The sequence below is a fragment of the Ornithodoros turicata genome, chromosome 1 (genome assembly GCF_037126465.1).
Source record: "Ornithodoros turicata isolate Travis chromosome 1, ASM3712646v1, whole genome shotgun sequence".
NCBI classification, from domain to species: domain Eukaryota; kingdom Metazoa; phylum Arthropoda; class Arachnida; order Ixodida; family Argasidae; genus Ornithodoros; species Ornithodoros turicata.
Genome location: NC_088201.1, coordinates 165,566,960 through 165,582,250, shown reverse-complemented (window position 1 = coordinate 165,582,250; position 15,291 = coordinate 165,566,960). Strand labels below are relative to the sequence as shown.

The following is a 15,291-nucleotide window of genomic DNA, read 5'->3' as shown; positions in this document are numbered from 1 at the left end:
TCTTTGCCATTTCAGAATCGCGTCAGGGTGGCTGACCCTGACGGGTCGGGCACAACGACGAGAAAGTCGGACACTCATCATCACAACCGGCCCGCCTGGCCGATTGCCCGCGAAAGGGTGAGCTGTCAGCTATTTCGAAACTTTGCCAATGGGCATCCGTCATGATGCCTGACGAAGTAATACCACGTGACTATGACGTGAAATTATTTTTCTACTGCAGCGAATGCGGGGAGATATGGAGGCCTGGCCTTGGCGAATGGGAGCGCGCCACGCCGCTGCATACGTCATTTTACGCCCTCGCCCTCCTCTGCTGCGCAGAAACGTATTTGCGGAGACTTTTGAAACACAGTCAAAATCAAAGACAAACAAGAGAAGAGTCGCGTGCAGCAAACCTGCTTAACTGTGTCACAGTCCGAAGCTGCGAACAGCCTGGTTGCTCGACGCCTACGTAGATAAACTGCATAAAGGTGCCCCTCGTGAAGCCGTCGTGCGCAATGACAGTGACGCGGAAAGATGTTGACAAGCTGGTACGAGCTATCTTCGACGACAAACCAGTTCGGAATACAATTCGTGGAACGCTTATCGGCACAGGTATCGCTGCGTGCTGTATGCTCGCCGGTGGCTTACTTATGGGGCCAGTTGGTCTTGCTATCGGTAAGTGGACAACAAGTATGTCTCTTAATGGTCACGAACCGTGTCGTCTAGCACTAACTGTCGTGCCACACTAGTGCGACACGACAGGATACGACAGCCGGAATTGCAGTGTCCAGTTGTGCTGAATATCATGTCACACCAGCGACACATGTCAGTTTCGAACACGACATCATTGCGCGACAAGTTGAGTCGCACGCAGTTAACAACACCTCTCGGCAGGTGTCCTGTTCGGCATTACGAGTCACACTGGCTGGACCCGGGCTGCTGGCAGACACCCGAGACACTATAATGCAAAATGGCGGAAACAGAGGCGTACGCTGCTTTTCTCGCGCTTCGAATTTATCTTGCTGTTGACGGCAGCGTAGTGACGCAGAAATATCGAAATTTTCGATATCGATAAAAGTAATTCATCAAACGGATTAAGATATCGATTTATCCATGTTTCAAAAGCTGTCACGTCATTACCCAAGCAGCAAAATATACTGAAAGTCGAGTGCAATAGGGGTGGACGGGAGTAGTAGGGGGTGGGGTCCCATTAAATTGGGTGAGAAACTACAGGATCCCTGCCCTGAGCCCAGCGCGTGTTTTTCCCAGCGCGGCGCGTGTGCGGAGGCTTGTCCGCGCGATTATAACATGCAGAGACATGCAAAGAAGGGTCATACACAAAAAGTACAAGTGAAAATATATTTATTAATACCAATCAAGTTGAGATATATTTATTAAAGCCAATAGTGCTGGGAATTGTGTCAATCAGGTGAAGGAGAAAAACCCAGCCGAAAAACATTCACCACCTGTAACAGGACGGTGCTCGGGTGGAGGGCTGCTGTGGTGGGCGGAGCGTGACCGGAGGGCTGCGTGAGCGCTTACCATTCACCCTGGGCTGACTTCTTTCACAATTTTTCTCCTTGGGCCGACTTCCTTCCCGCGACAGGTGGGCGGCGCTCGAGTGGAGGGCTGCTCTTGTGGGCGTCGCGTGGCCGGAGGGCTGCGTGCGCGTTTACCATTCAGCCTGGGCCGCCCACTTTCGTCATTTTTCAGCCTGAGTCGACTTGAATCATAATTTTTCCAGCTACAACAGGTGTGCAGTAGGATGTTTACATGCAAAGGATAGCCATACACAAAAGTACAAGTGAAAATATATTTATTAAAGTCATTAGGAATTATGTTATGACTCTGCGTGAATGGAAAAACTTAGCCAAAAATCTGAAATAGAAGGAACACAGTACACGTAACAATACTTATTACAGGTATGATACATTAGCATTGAATAGGTATCACAAATCAAACACAATATTTTTTATTAGTGGAAGTTTTCAATGAATCAAAATTGATAGCGCATTTAAGATATTCTTAATCAATACGATTACAATCAAAATTATAAAAAGTCTGAGATGTTAGAATCTGATAGGTGTAAGTAATTTCGAGCACAATAGCTAATATTCAATTGTGACACAAATTTAATTTCTATTGAAGTGAATAGCACAGACATAAGGCAATAATTCGAATCAACACATAGCATTAATATAGAACCTAACCGACATGTAGGGAAATAATAGCTACACCATATCAATACGATCACCACACTTAATCGAAGAAGATATTTTTAATCAACATGATAAAAAATTATAACTTGTATTATAAAAAGTCTAATATTCCTATACGTGAGAACCATCTTTGCAATAGCCAAAGTTCTGATAGTTGTATGTAATTAACTGTGAACAGCAGAGACACTGGAAGACTATGGGACACGAACACAAGACGAAATAAAACCTTTACCACTACAAAGAAAATATTCCACTTCACCACATAGCACGCTCCTAGCCAACAAACAGAACACGAACGACACGAACACAAGAAGAAATAAAATCTATACCACTACGAAGAAGATATTCCTAATCAAAACAACATAGTAATCTATCATTCAGAAAATCAGAAGAAAAAATCAAACTCATCAGAAAATAGACATGTTAAAAATGAACTTCACCACATAGCACGCTCCTAGCTAACAAACAGAACACGAACGTCACGAACACAAGAAGAAATAAAATATATACCACTACGAAGAAGATATTCCTAATTAAAACAACATAGTAATCTATCATTCAGAAAATCAGAAGAAAAAATCAAACTCATCAGAAAATAGACACGTTAAAAATGAACTTCACCACATAGCACACTTCTAGCCAACAACCAGATCTAATGATATCTACACTGATTTGTTGAAGACGGGTGCCGATAGATGTATGGAAGACCATGGAACACGAACGACAAGAACACAAGAGGAAATAAAATCTACACCACTACAAAGAAGTTATTCTTAATCAAAACAACATAGTAATCTATCATTCAGAAAATCAGAAGAAAAAATCAAACTCATCAGAAAATAGACATGTTAAAAATGAAAAATCTATACCACTACGAAGAAGATATGCCTAATCAAAACAACATAGTAATCTATCATTCAGAAAATCAGAAGAAAAAATCAAACTCATCAGAAAATAGACATGTTAAAAATGAACTTCACCACATAGCACGCTCCTAGCTAACAAACAGAACACGAACGTCACGAACACAAGAAGGTATAAAATGTATACCACTACGAAGAAGATATTCCTAATTAAAACAACATAGTAATCTATCATTCAGAAAATCAGAAGAAAAAATCAAACTCATCAGAAAATAGACATGTTAAAAATGAACTTCACCACATAGCACACTTCTAGCCAACAACCAGATCTAATGATATCTACACTGATTTGTTGAAGACGGGTGCCGATAGATGTATGGAAGACCATGGAACGCGAACGACAAGAACACAAGAGGAAATAAAATCTACACCACTACAAAGAAGTTATTCTTAATCAAAACAACATAGTAATCTATCATTCAGAAAATCAGAAGAAAAAATCAAACTCATCAGAAAATAGACATGTTAAAAATGAAAAATCTATACCACTACGAAGAAGATATTCCTAATCAAAACAACATAGTAATCTATCATTCAGAAAATCAGAAGAAAAAATCAAACTCATCAGAAAATAGACATGTTAAAAATGAACTTCACCACATAGCACACTTCTAGCCAACAACCAGATCTAATGATATCTACACTGATTTGTTGAAGACGGGTGCCGATAGATGTATGGAAGACCATGGAACACGAACGACAAGAACACAAGAGGAAATAAAATCTACACCACTACAAAGAAGTTATTCTTAATCAAAACAACACAGTAATCTATCATTCAGAAAATCAGAAGAAAAAACCAAACTCATCAGAAAATAGACATGTTAAAAATGAAAAATCTATACCACTACGAAGAAGATATTCCTAATCAAAACAACATAGTAATCTATCATTCAGAAAATCAGACGAAAAAATCAAACTCACCAGAAAATAGACATGTTAAAAATGAACTTCACCACATAGCACACTTCTAGCCAACAACCAGATCTAATGATATCTACACTGATTTGTTGAAGACGGGTGCCGATAGATGTATGGAAGACCATGGAACACGAACGACAAGAACACAAGAGGAAATAAAATCTACACCACTGCAAAGAAGTTATTCTTAATCAAAACAACATAGTAATCTATCATTCAGAAAATCAGAAGAAAAAATCAAACTCATCAGAAAATAGACATGTTAAAAATGAAAAATCTATACCACTACGAAGAAGATATTCCTAATCGAAACAACATAGTAATCTATCATTCAGAAAATCAGAAGAAAAAATCAAACTCATCAGAAAATAAACATGTTAAAAATGAACTTCACCACATAGCACGCTCCTAGCTAACAAACAGAACACGAACGTCACGAACACAAAAAGAAATAAAATATATACCACTACGAAGAAGATATTCCTAATCAAAACAACATAGTAATCTATCATTCAGAAAATCACAAGAAAAAATCAAACTCATCAGAAAATAGACATGTTAAAAATGAAAAATCTATACCACTACGAAGAAGATATTCCTAATCAAAACAACATAGTAATCTATCATTCAGAAAATCAGAAGAAAAAATCAAACTCATCAGAAAATAGACATGTTAAAAATGAACTTCACCACATAGCACGCTCCTAGCTAACAAACAGAACACGAACGTCACGAGCACAAGAAGAAATAAAATATATACCACTACGAAGAAGATATTCCTAATTAAAACAACATAGTAATCTATCATTCAGAAAATCAGAAGAAAAAATCAAACTCATCAGAAAATAGACATGTTAAAAATGAACTTCACCACATAGCACACTTCTAGCCAACAACCAGATCTAATGATATCTACACTGATTTGTTGAAGACGGGTGCCGATAGATGTATGGAAGACCATGGAACACGAACGACAAGAACACAAGAGGAAATAAAATCTACACCACTACAAAGAAGTTATTCTTAATCAAAACAACATAGTAATCTATCATTCAGAAAATCAGAAGAAAAAATCAAACTCATCAGAAAATAGACATGTTAAAAATGAAAAATCTATACCACTACGAAGAAGATATTCCTAATCAAAACAACATAGTAATCTATCATTCAGAAAATCAGAAGAAAAAATAAAACTCATCAGAAAATAGACATGTTAAAAATGAACTTCACCACATAGCACGCTCCTAGCTAACAAACAGAACACGAACGTCACGAACACAAGAAGAAATAAAATATATACCACTACGAAGAAGATATTCCTAATTAAAACAACATAGTAATCTATCATTCAGAAAATCAGAAGAAAAAATCAAACTCACCAGAAAATAGACATGTTAAAAATGAACTTCACCACATAGCACACTTCTAGCCAACAACCAGATCTAATGATATCTACACTGATTTGTTGAAGACGGGTGCCGATAGATGTATGGAAGACCATGGAACACGAACGACAAGAACACAAGAGGAAATAAAATCTACACCACTACAAAGAAGTTATTCTTAATCAAAACAACATAGTAATCTATCATTCAGAAAATCAGAAGAAAAAATCAAACTCATCCGAAAATAGACATGTTAAAAATGAAAAATCTATACCACTACGAAGAAGATATTCCTAATCAAAACAACATAGTAATCTATCATTCAGAAAATCAGAAGAAAAAATCAAACTCATCAGAAAATAGACATGTTAAAAATGAACTTCATCACATAGCACACTTCTAGCCAACAACCAGATCTAATGATATCTACACTGATTTGTTGAAGACGGGTGCCGATAGATGTATGGAAGACCATGGAACACGAACGACAAGAACACAAGAGGAAATAAAATCTACACCACTACAAAGAAGTTATTCTTAATCAAAACAACATAGTAATCTATCATTCAGAAAATCAGAAGAAAAAATCAAACTCATCAGAAAATAGACATGTTAAAAATGAAAAATCTATACCACTACGAAGAAGATATTCCTAATCAAAACAACATAGTAATCTATCATTCAGAAAATCAGAAGAAAAAATCAAACTCATCAGAAAATAGACATGTTAAAAATGAACTTCACCACATAGCACGCTCCTAGCTAACAAACGGAACACGAACGTCACGAGCACAAGAAGAAATAAAATATATACCACTACGAAGAAGATATTCCTAATCAAAACAACATAGTAATCTATCATTCAGAAAATCAGAAGAAAAAATCAAACTCATCAGAAAATAGACATGTTAAAAATGAACTTCACCACATAGCACGCTCCTAGCTAACAAACAGAACACGAACGTCACGAGCACAAGAAGAAATAAAATATATACCACTACGAAGAAGATATTCCTAATTAAAACAACATAGTAATCTATCATTCAGAAAATCAGAAGAAAAAATCAAACTCATCAGAAAATAGACATGTTAAAAATGAACTTCACCACATAGCACACTTCTAGCCAACAACCAGATCTAATGATATCTACACTGATTTGTTGAAGACGGGTGCCGATAGATGTATGGAAGACCATGGAACACGAACGACAAGAACACAAGAGGAAATAAAATCTACACCACTACAAAGAAGTTATTCTTAATCAAAACAACATAGTAATCTATCATTCAGAAAATCAGAAGAAAAAATCAAACTCATCAGAAAATAGACATGTTAAAAATGAACTTCACCACATAGCACGCTCCTAGCTAACAAACAGAACACGAACGTCACGAACACAAGAAGGTATAAAATGTATACCACTACGAAGAAGATATTCCTAATTAAAACAACATAGTAATCTATCATTCAGAAAATCAGAAGAAAAAATCAAACTCACCAGAAAATAGACATGTTAAAAATGAACTTCACCACATAGCACACTTCTAGCCAACAACCAGATCTAATGATATCTACACTGATTTGTTGAAGACGGGTGCCGATAGATGTATGGAAGACCATGGAACACGAACGACAAGAACACAAGAGGAAATAAAATCTACACCACTACAAAGAAGTTATTCTTAATCAAAACAACATAGCAATCTATCATTCAGAAAATCAGAAGAAAAAATCAAACTCATCAGAAAATAGACATGTTAAAAATGAAAAATCTATACCACTACGAAGAAGATATTCCTAATCAAAACAACATAGTAATCTATCATTCAGAAAATCAGAAGAAAAAATCGAACTCATCAGAAAATAGACATGTTAAAAATGAACTTCACCACATAGCACGCTCCTAGCTAACAAACAGAACACGAACGTCACGAACACAAGAAGGTATAAAATGTATACCACTACGAAGAAGATATTCCTAATTAAAACAACATAGTAATCTATCATTCAGAAAATCAGAAGAAAAAATCAAACTCACCAGAAAATAGACATGTTAAAAATGAACTTCACCACATAGCACACTTCTAGCCAACAACCAGATCTAATGATATCTACACTGATTTGTTGAAGACGGGTGCCGATAGATGTATGGAAGACCATGGAACACGAACGACAAGAACACAAGAGGAAATAAAATCTACACCACTACAAAGAAGTTATTCTTAATCAAAACAACATAGTAATCTATCATTCAGAAAATCAGAAGAAAAAATCAAACTCATCAGAAAATAGACATGTTAAAAATGAAAAATCTATACCACTACGAAGAAGATATTCCTAATCAAAACAACATAGTAATCTATCATTCAGAAAATCAGAAGAAAAAATCAAACTCATCAGAAAATAGACATGTTAAAAATGAACTTCACCACATAGCACGCTCCTAGCTAACAAACAGAACACGAACGTCACGAGCACAAGAAGAAATAAAATATATACCACTACGAAGAAGATATTCCTAATTAAAACAACATAGTAATCTATCATTCAGAAAATCAGAAGAAAAAATCAAACTCATCAGAAAATAGACATGTTAAAAATGAACTTCACCACATAGCACGCTCCTAGCTAACAAACAGAACACGAACGTCACGAACACAAGAAGGTATAAAATGTATACCACTACGAAGAAGATATTCCTAATTAAAACAACATAGTAATCTATCATTCAGAAAATCAGAAGAAAAAATCAAACTCACCAGAAAATAGACATGTTAAAAATGAACTTCACCACATAGCACACTTCTAGCCAACAACCAGATCTAATGATATCTACACTGATTTGTTGAAGACGGGTGCCGATAGATGTATGGAAGACCATGGAACACGAACGACAAGAACACAAGAGGAAATAAAATCTACACCACTACAAAGAAGTTATTCTTAATCAAAACAACATAGTAATCTATCATTCAGAAAATCAGAAGAAAAAATCAAACTCATCAGAAAATAGACATGTTAAAAATGAAAAATCTATACCACTACGAAGAAGATATTCCTAATCAAAACAACATAGTAATCTATCATTCAGAAAATCAGAAGAAAAAATCAAACTCATCAGAAAATAGACATGTTAAAAATGAACTTCACCACATAGCACACTTCTAGCCAACAACCAGATCTAATGATATCTACACTGATTTGTTGAAGACGGGTGCCGATAGATGTATGGAAGACCATGGAACACGAACGACAAGAACACAAGAGGAAATAAAATCTACACCACTACAAAGAAGTTATTCTTAATCAAAACAACACAGTAATCTACCATTCAGAAAATCAGAAGAAAAAATCAAACTCATCAGAAAATAGACATGTTAAAAATGAACTTCACCACATAGCACGCTCCTAGCTAACAAACAGAACACGAACGTCACGAACACAAGAAGGTATAAAATATATACCACTACGAAGAAGATATTCCTAATTAAAACAACATAGTAATCTATCATTCAGAAAATCAGAAGAAAAAATCAAACTCACCAGAAAATAGACATGTTAAAAATGAACTTCACCACATAGCACACTTCTAGCCAACAACCAGATCTAATGATATCTACACTGATTTGTTGAAGACGGGTGCCGATAGATGTATGGAAGACCATGGAACACGAACGACAAGAACACAAGAGGAAATAAAATCTACACCACTACAAAGAAGTTATTCTTAATCAAAACAACATAGTAATCTATCATTCAGAAAATCAGAAGAAAAAATCAAACTCATCAGAAAATAGACATGTTAAAAATGAAAAATCTATACCACTACGAAGAAGATATTCCTAATCGAAACAACATAGTAATCTATCATTCAGAAAATCAGAAGAAAAAATCAAACTCATCAGAAAATAAACATGTTAAAAATGAACTTCACCACATAGCACGCTCCTAGCTAACAAACAGAACACGAACGTCACGAGCACAAGAAGAAATAAAATATATACCACTACGAAGAAGATATTCCTAATTAAAACAACATAGTAATCTATCATTCAGAAAATCAGAAGAAAAAATCAAACTCATCAGAAAATAGACATGTTAAAAATGAACTTCACCACATAGCACACTTCTGGCCAACAACCAGATCTAATGATATCTACACTGATTTGTTGAAGACGGGTGCCGATAGATGTATGGAAGACCATGGAACACGAACGACAAGAACACAAGAGGAAATAAAATCTACACCACTACAAAGAAGTTATTCTTAATCAAAACAACATAGTAATCTATCATTCAGAAAATCAGAAGAAAAAATCAAACTCATCAGAAAATAGACATGTTAAAAATGAAAAATCTATACCACTACGAAGAAGATATTCCTAATCAAAACAACATAGTAATCTATCATTCAGAAAATCAGAAGAAAAAATCAAACTCATCAGAAAATAGACATGTTAAAAATGAACTTCACCACATAGCACACTTCTAGCCAACAACCAGATCTAATGATATCTACACTGATTTGTTGAAGACGGGTGCCGATAGATGTATGGAAGACCATGGAACACGAACGACAAGAACACAAGAGGAAATAAAATCTACACCACTACAAAGAAGTTATTCTTAATCAAAACAACATAGTAATCTATCATTCAGAAAATCAGAAGAAAAAATCAAACTCATCCGAAAATAGACATGTTAAAAATGAAAAATCTATACCACTACGAAGAAGATATTCCTAATCAAAACAACATAGTAATCTATCATTCAGAAAATCAGAAGAAAAAATCAAACTCATCAGAAAATAGACATGTTAAAAATGAACTTCACCACATAGCACGCTCCTAGCTAACAAGCAGAACACGAACGTCACGAGCACAAGAAGAAATAAAATATATACCACTACGAAGAAGATATTCCTAATTAAAACAACATAGTAATCTATCATTCAGAAAATCAGAAGAAAAAATCAAACTCACCAGAAAATAGACATGTTAAAAATGAACTTCACCACATAGCACACTTCTAGCCAACAACCAGATCTAATGATATCTACACTGATTTGTTGAAGACGGGTGCCGATAGATGTATGGAACACCATGGAACACGAACGACAAGAACACAAGAGGAAATAAAATCTACACCACTACAAAGAAGTTATTCTTAATCAAAACAACATAGTAATCTATCATTCAGAAAATCAGAAGAAAAAATCAAACTCATCAGAAAATAGACATGTTAAAAATGAAAAATCTATACCACTACGAAGAAGATATTCCTAATCAAAACAACATAGTAATCTATCATTCAGAAAATCAGAAGAAAAAATCAAACTCATCAGAAAATAGACATGTTAAAAATGAACTTCACCACATAGCACACTTCTAGCCAACAACCAGATCTAATGATATCTACACTGATTTGTTGAAGACGGGTGCCGATAGATGTATGGAAGACCATGGAACACGAACGACAAGAACACAAGAGGAAATAAAATCTACACCACTACAGAGAAGTTATTCTTAATCAAAACAACATAGTAATCTATCATTCAGAAAATCAGAAGAAAAAATCAAACTCATCAGAAAATAGACATGTTAAAAATGAAAAATCTATACCACTACTAAGAAGATATTCCTAATCAAAACAACATAGTAATCTATCATTCAGAAAATCAGAAGAAAAAATCAAACTCATCAGAAAATAGACACGTTAAAAATGAACTTCACCACATAGCACGCTCCTAGCTAACAAGCAGAACACGAACGTCACGAGCACAAGAAGAAATAAAATATATACCACTACGAAGAAGATATTCCTAATTAAAACAACATAGTAATCTATCATTCAGAAAATCAGAAGAAAAAATCAAACTCATCAGAAAATAGACATGTTAAAAATGAACTTCACCACATAGCACACTTCTAGCCAACAACCAGATCTAATGATATCTACACTGATTTGTTGAAGACGGGTGCCGATAGATGTATGGAAGACCATGGAACACGAACGACAAGAACACAAGAGGAAATAAAATCTACACCACTACAAAGAAGTTATTGTTAATCAAAACAACATAGTAATCTATCATTCAGAAAATCAGAAGAAAAAATCACTCATCAGAAAATAGACATGTTAAAAATGAAAAATCTATACCACTACGAAGAAGATATTCCTAATCAAAACAACATAGTAATCTATCATTCAGAAAATCAGAAGAAAAAATCAAACTCATCAGAAAATAGACATGTTAAAAATGAACTTCACCACATAGCACGCTCCTAGCTAACAAACAGAACACGAACGTCACGAACACAAGAAGGTATAAAATGTATACCACTACGAAGAAGATATTCCTAATTAAAACAACATAGTAATCTATCATTCAGAAAATCAGAAGAAAAAATCAAACTCACCAGAAAATAGACATGTTAAAAATGAACTTCACCACATAGCACACTTCTAGCCAACAACCAGATCTAATGATATCTACACTGATTTGTTGAAGACGGGTGCCGATAGATGTATGGAAGACCATGGAACACGAACGACAAGAACACAAGAGGAAATAAAATCTACACCACTACAAAGAAGTTATTCTTAATCAAAACAACATAGCAATCTATCATTCAGAAAATCAGAAGAAAAAATCAAACTCATCAGAAAATAGACATGTTAAAAATGAAAAATCTATACCACTACGAAGAAGATATTCCTAATCAAAACAACATAGTAATCTATCATTCAGAAAATCAGAAGAAAAAATCGAACTCATCAGAAAATAGACATGTTAAAAATGAACTTCACCACATAGCACGCTCCTAGCTAACAAACAGAACACGAACGTCACGAACACAAGAAGGTATAAAATGTATACCACTACGAAGAAGATATTCCTAATTAAAACAACATAGTAATCTATCATTCAGAAAATCAGAAGAAAAAATCAAACTCACCAGAAAATAGACATGTTAAAAATGAACTTCACCACATAGCACACTTCTAGCCAACAACCAGATCTAATGATATCTACACTGATTTGTTGAAGACGGGTGCCGATAGATGTATGGAAGACCATGGAACACGAACGACAAGAACACAAGAGGAAATAAAATCTACACCACTACAAAGAAGTTATTCTTAATCAAAACAACATAGTAATCTTTCATTCAGAAAATCAGAAGAAAAAATCAAACTCATCAGAAAATAGACATGTTAAAAATGAAAAATCTATACCACTACGAAGAAGATATTCCTAATCAAAACAACATAGTAATCTATCATTCAGAAAATCAGAAGAAAAAATCAAACTCATCAGAAAATAGACATGTTAAAAATGAACTTCACCACATAGCACGCTCCTAGCTAACAAACAGAACACGAACGTCACGAGCACAAGAAGAAATAAAATATATACCACTACGAAGAAGATATTCCTAATTAAAACAACATAGTAATCTATCATTCAGAAAATCAGAAGAAAAAATCAAACTCATCAGAAAATAGACATGTTAAAAATGAACTTCACCACATAGCACGCTCCTAGCTAACAAACAGAACACGAACGTCACGAACACAAGAAGGTATAAAATGTATACCACTACGAAGAAGATATTCCTAATTAAAACAACATAGTAATCTATCATTCAGAAAATCAGAAGAAAAAATCAAACTCACCAGAAAATAGACATGTTAAAAATGAACTTCACCACATAGCACACTTCTAGCCAACAACCAGATCTAATGATATCTACACTGATTTGTTGAAGACGGGTGCCGATAGATGTATGGAAGACCATGGAACCCGAACGACAAGAACACAAGAGGAAATAAAATCTACACCACTACAAAGAAGTTATTCTTAATCAAAACAACATAGTAATCTATCATTCAGAAAATCAGAAGAAAAAATCAAACTCATCCGAAAATAGACATGTTAAAAATGAAAAATCTATACCACTACGAAGAAGATATTCCTAATCAAAACAACATAGTAATCTATCATTCAGAAAATCAGAAGAAAAAATCAAACTCATCAGAAAATAGACATGTTAAAAATGAACTTCACCACATAGCACGCTCCTAGCTAACAAGCAGAACACGAACGTCACGAGCACAAGAAGAAATAAAATATATACCACTACGAAGAAGATATTCCTAATTAAAACAACATAGTAATCTATCATTCAGAAAATCAGAAGAAAAAATCAAACTCACCAGAAAATAGACATGTTAAAAATGAACTTCACCACATAGCACACTTCTAGCCAACAACCAGATCTAATGATATCTACACTGATTTGTTGAAGACGGGTGCCGATAGATGTATGGAACACCATGGAACACGAACGACAAGAACACAAGAGGAAATAAAATCTACACCACTACAAAGAAGTTATTCTTAATCAAAACAACATAGTAATCTATCATTCAGAAAATCAGAAGAAAAAATCAAACTCATCAGAAAATAGACATGTTAAAAATGAAAAATCTATACCACTACGAAGAAGATATTCCTAATCAAAACAACATAGTAATCTATCATTCAGAAAATCAGAAGAAAAAATCAAACTCATCAGAAAATAGACATGTTAAAAATGAACTTCACCACATAGCACACTTCTAGCCAACAACCAGATCTAATGATATCTACACTGATTTGTTGAAGACGGGTGCCGATAGATGTATGGAAGACCATGGAACACGAACGACAAGAACACAAGAGGAAATAAAATCTACACCACTACAGAGAAGTTATTCTTAATCAAAACAACATAGTAATCTATCATTCAGAAAATCAGAAGAAAAAATCAAACTCATCAGAAAATAGACATGTTAAAAATGAAAAATCTATACCACTACGAAGAAGATATTCCTAATCAAAACAACATAGTAATCTATCATTCAGAAAATCAGAAGAAAAAATCAAACTCATCAGAAAATAGACACGTTAAAAATGAACTTCACCACATAGCACGCTCCTAGCTAACAAGCAGAACACGAACGTCACGAGCACAAGAAGAAATAAAATATATACCACTACGAAGAAGATATTCCTAATTAAAACAACATAGTAATCTATCATTCAGAAAATCAGAAGAAAAAATCAAACTCATCAGAAAATAGACATGTTAAAAATGAACTTCACCACATAGCACACTTCTAGCCAACAACCAGATCTAATGATATCTACACTGATTTGTTGAAGACGGGTGCCGATAGATGTATGGAAGACCATGGAACACGAACGACAAGAACACAAGAGGAAATAAAATCTACACCACTACAAAGAAGTTATTCTTAATCAAAACAACATAGTAATCTATCATTCAGAAAATCAGAAGAAAAAATCAAACTCATCAGAAAATAGACATGTTAAAAATGAAAAATCTATACCACTACGAAGAAGATATTCCTAATCAAAACAACATAGTAATCTATCATTCAGAAAATCAGAAGAAAAAATCAAACTCATCAGAAAATAGACATGTTAAAAATGAACTTCACCACATAGCACACTTCTAGCCAACAACCAGATCTAATGATATCTACACTGATTTGTTGAAGACGGGTGCCGATAGATGTATGGAAGACCATGGAACACGAACGACAAGAACACAAGAGGAAATAAAATCTACACCACTACAAAGAAGTTATTCTTAATCAAAACAACACAGTAATCTATCATTCAGAAAATCAGAAGAAAAAATCAAACTCATCAGAAAATAGACATGTTAAAAATGAAAAATCTATACCACTACGAAGAAGATATTCCTAATCAAAACAACATAGTAATCTATCATTCAGAAAATCAGAAGAAAAAATCAAACTCATCAGAAAATAGACATGTTAAAAATGAA

The 15,291-nt window shown here is 34.4% G+C and overlaps 1 long non-coding RNA gene across 1 annotated transcript in view; it reads left to right on the top strand.

Annotated features, from left to right (window-relative positions):
- The first annotated feature begins 252 nt into the window (after nt 1-252).
- LOC135372548 (uncharacterized) overlaps nt 253-15,291 on the top strand; it is a 67,313-nt gene continuing 52,274 nt past the window's right edge. The window contains exon 1 of the long non-coding RNA XR_010416025.1: nt 253-654. This is a non-coding gene — a long non-coding RNA (uncharacterized LOC135372548). The remainder of the gene's footprint in view (nt 655-15,291) is intronic.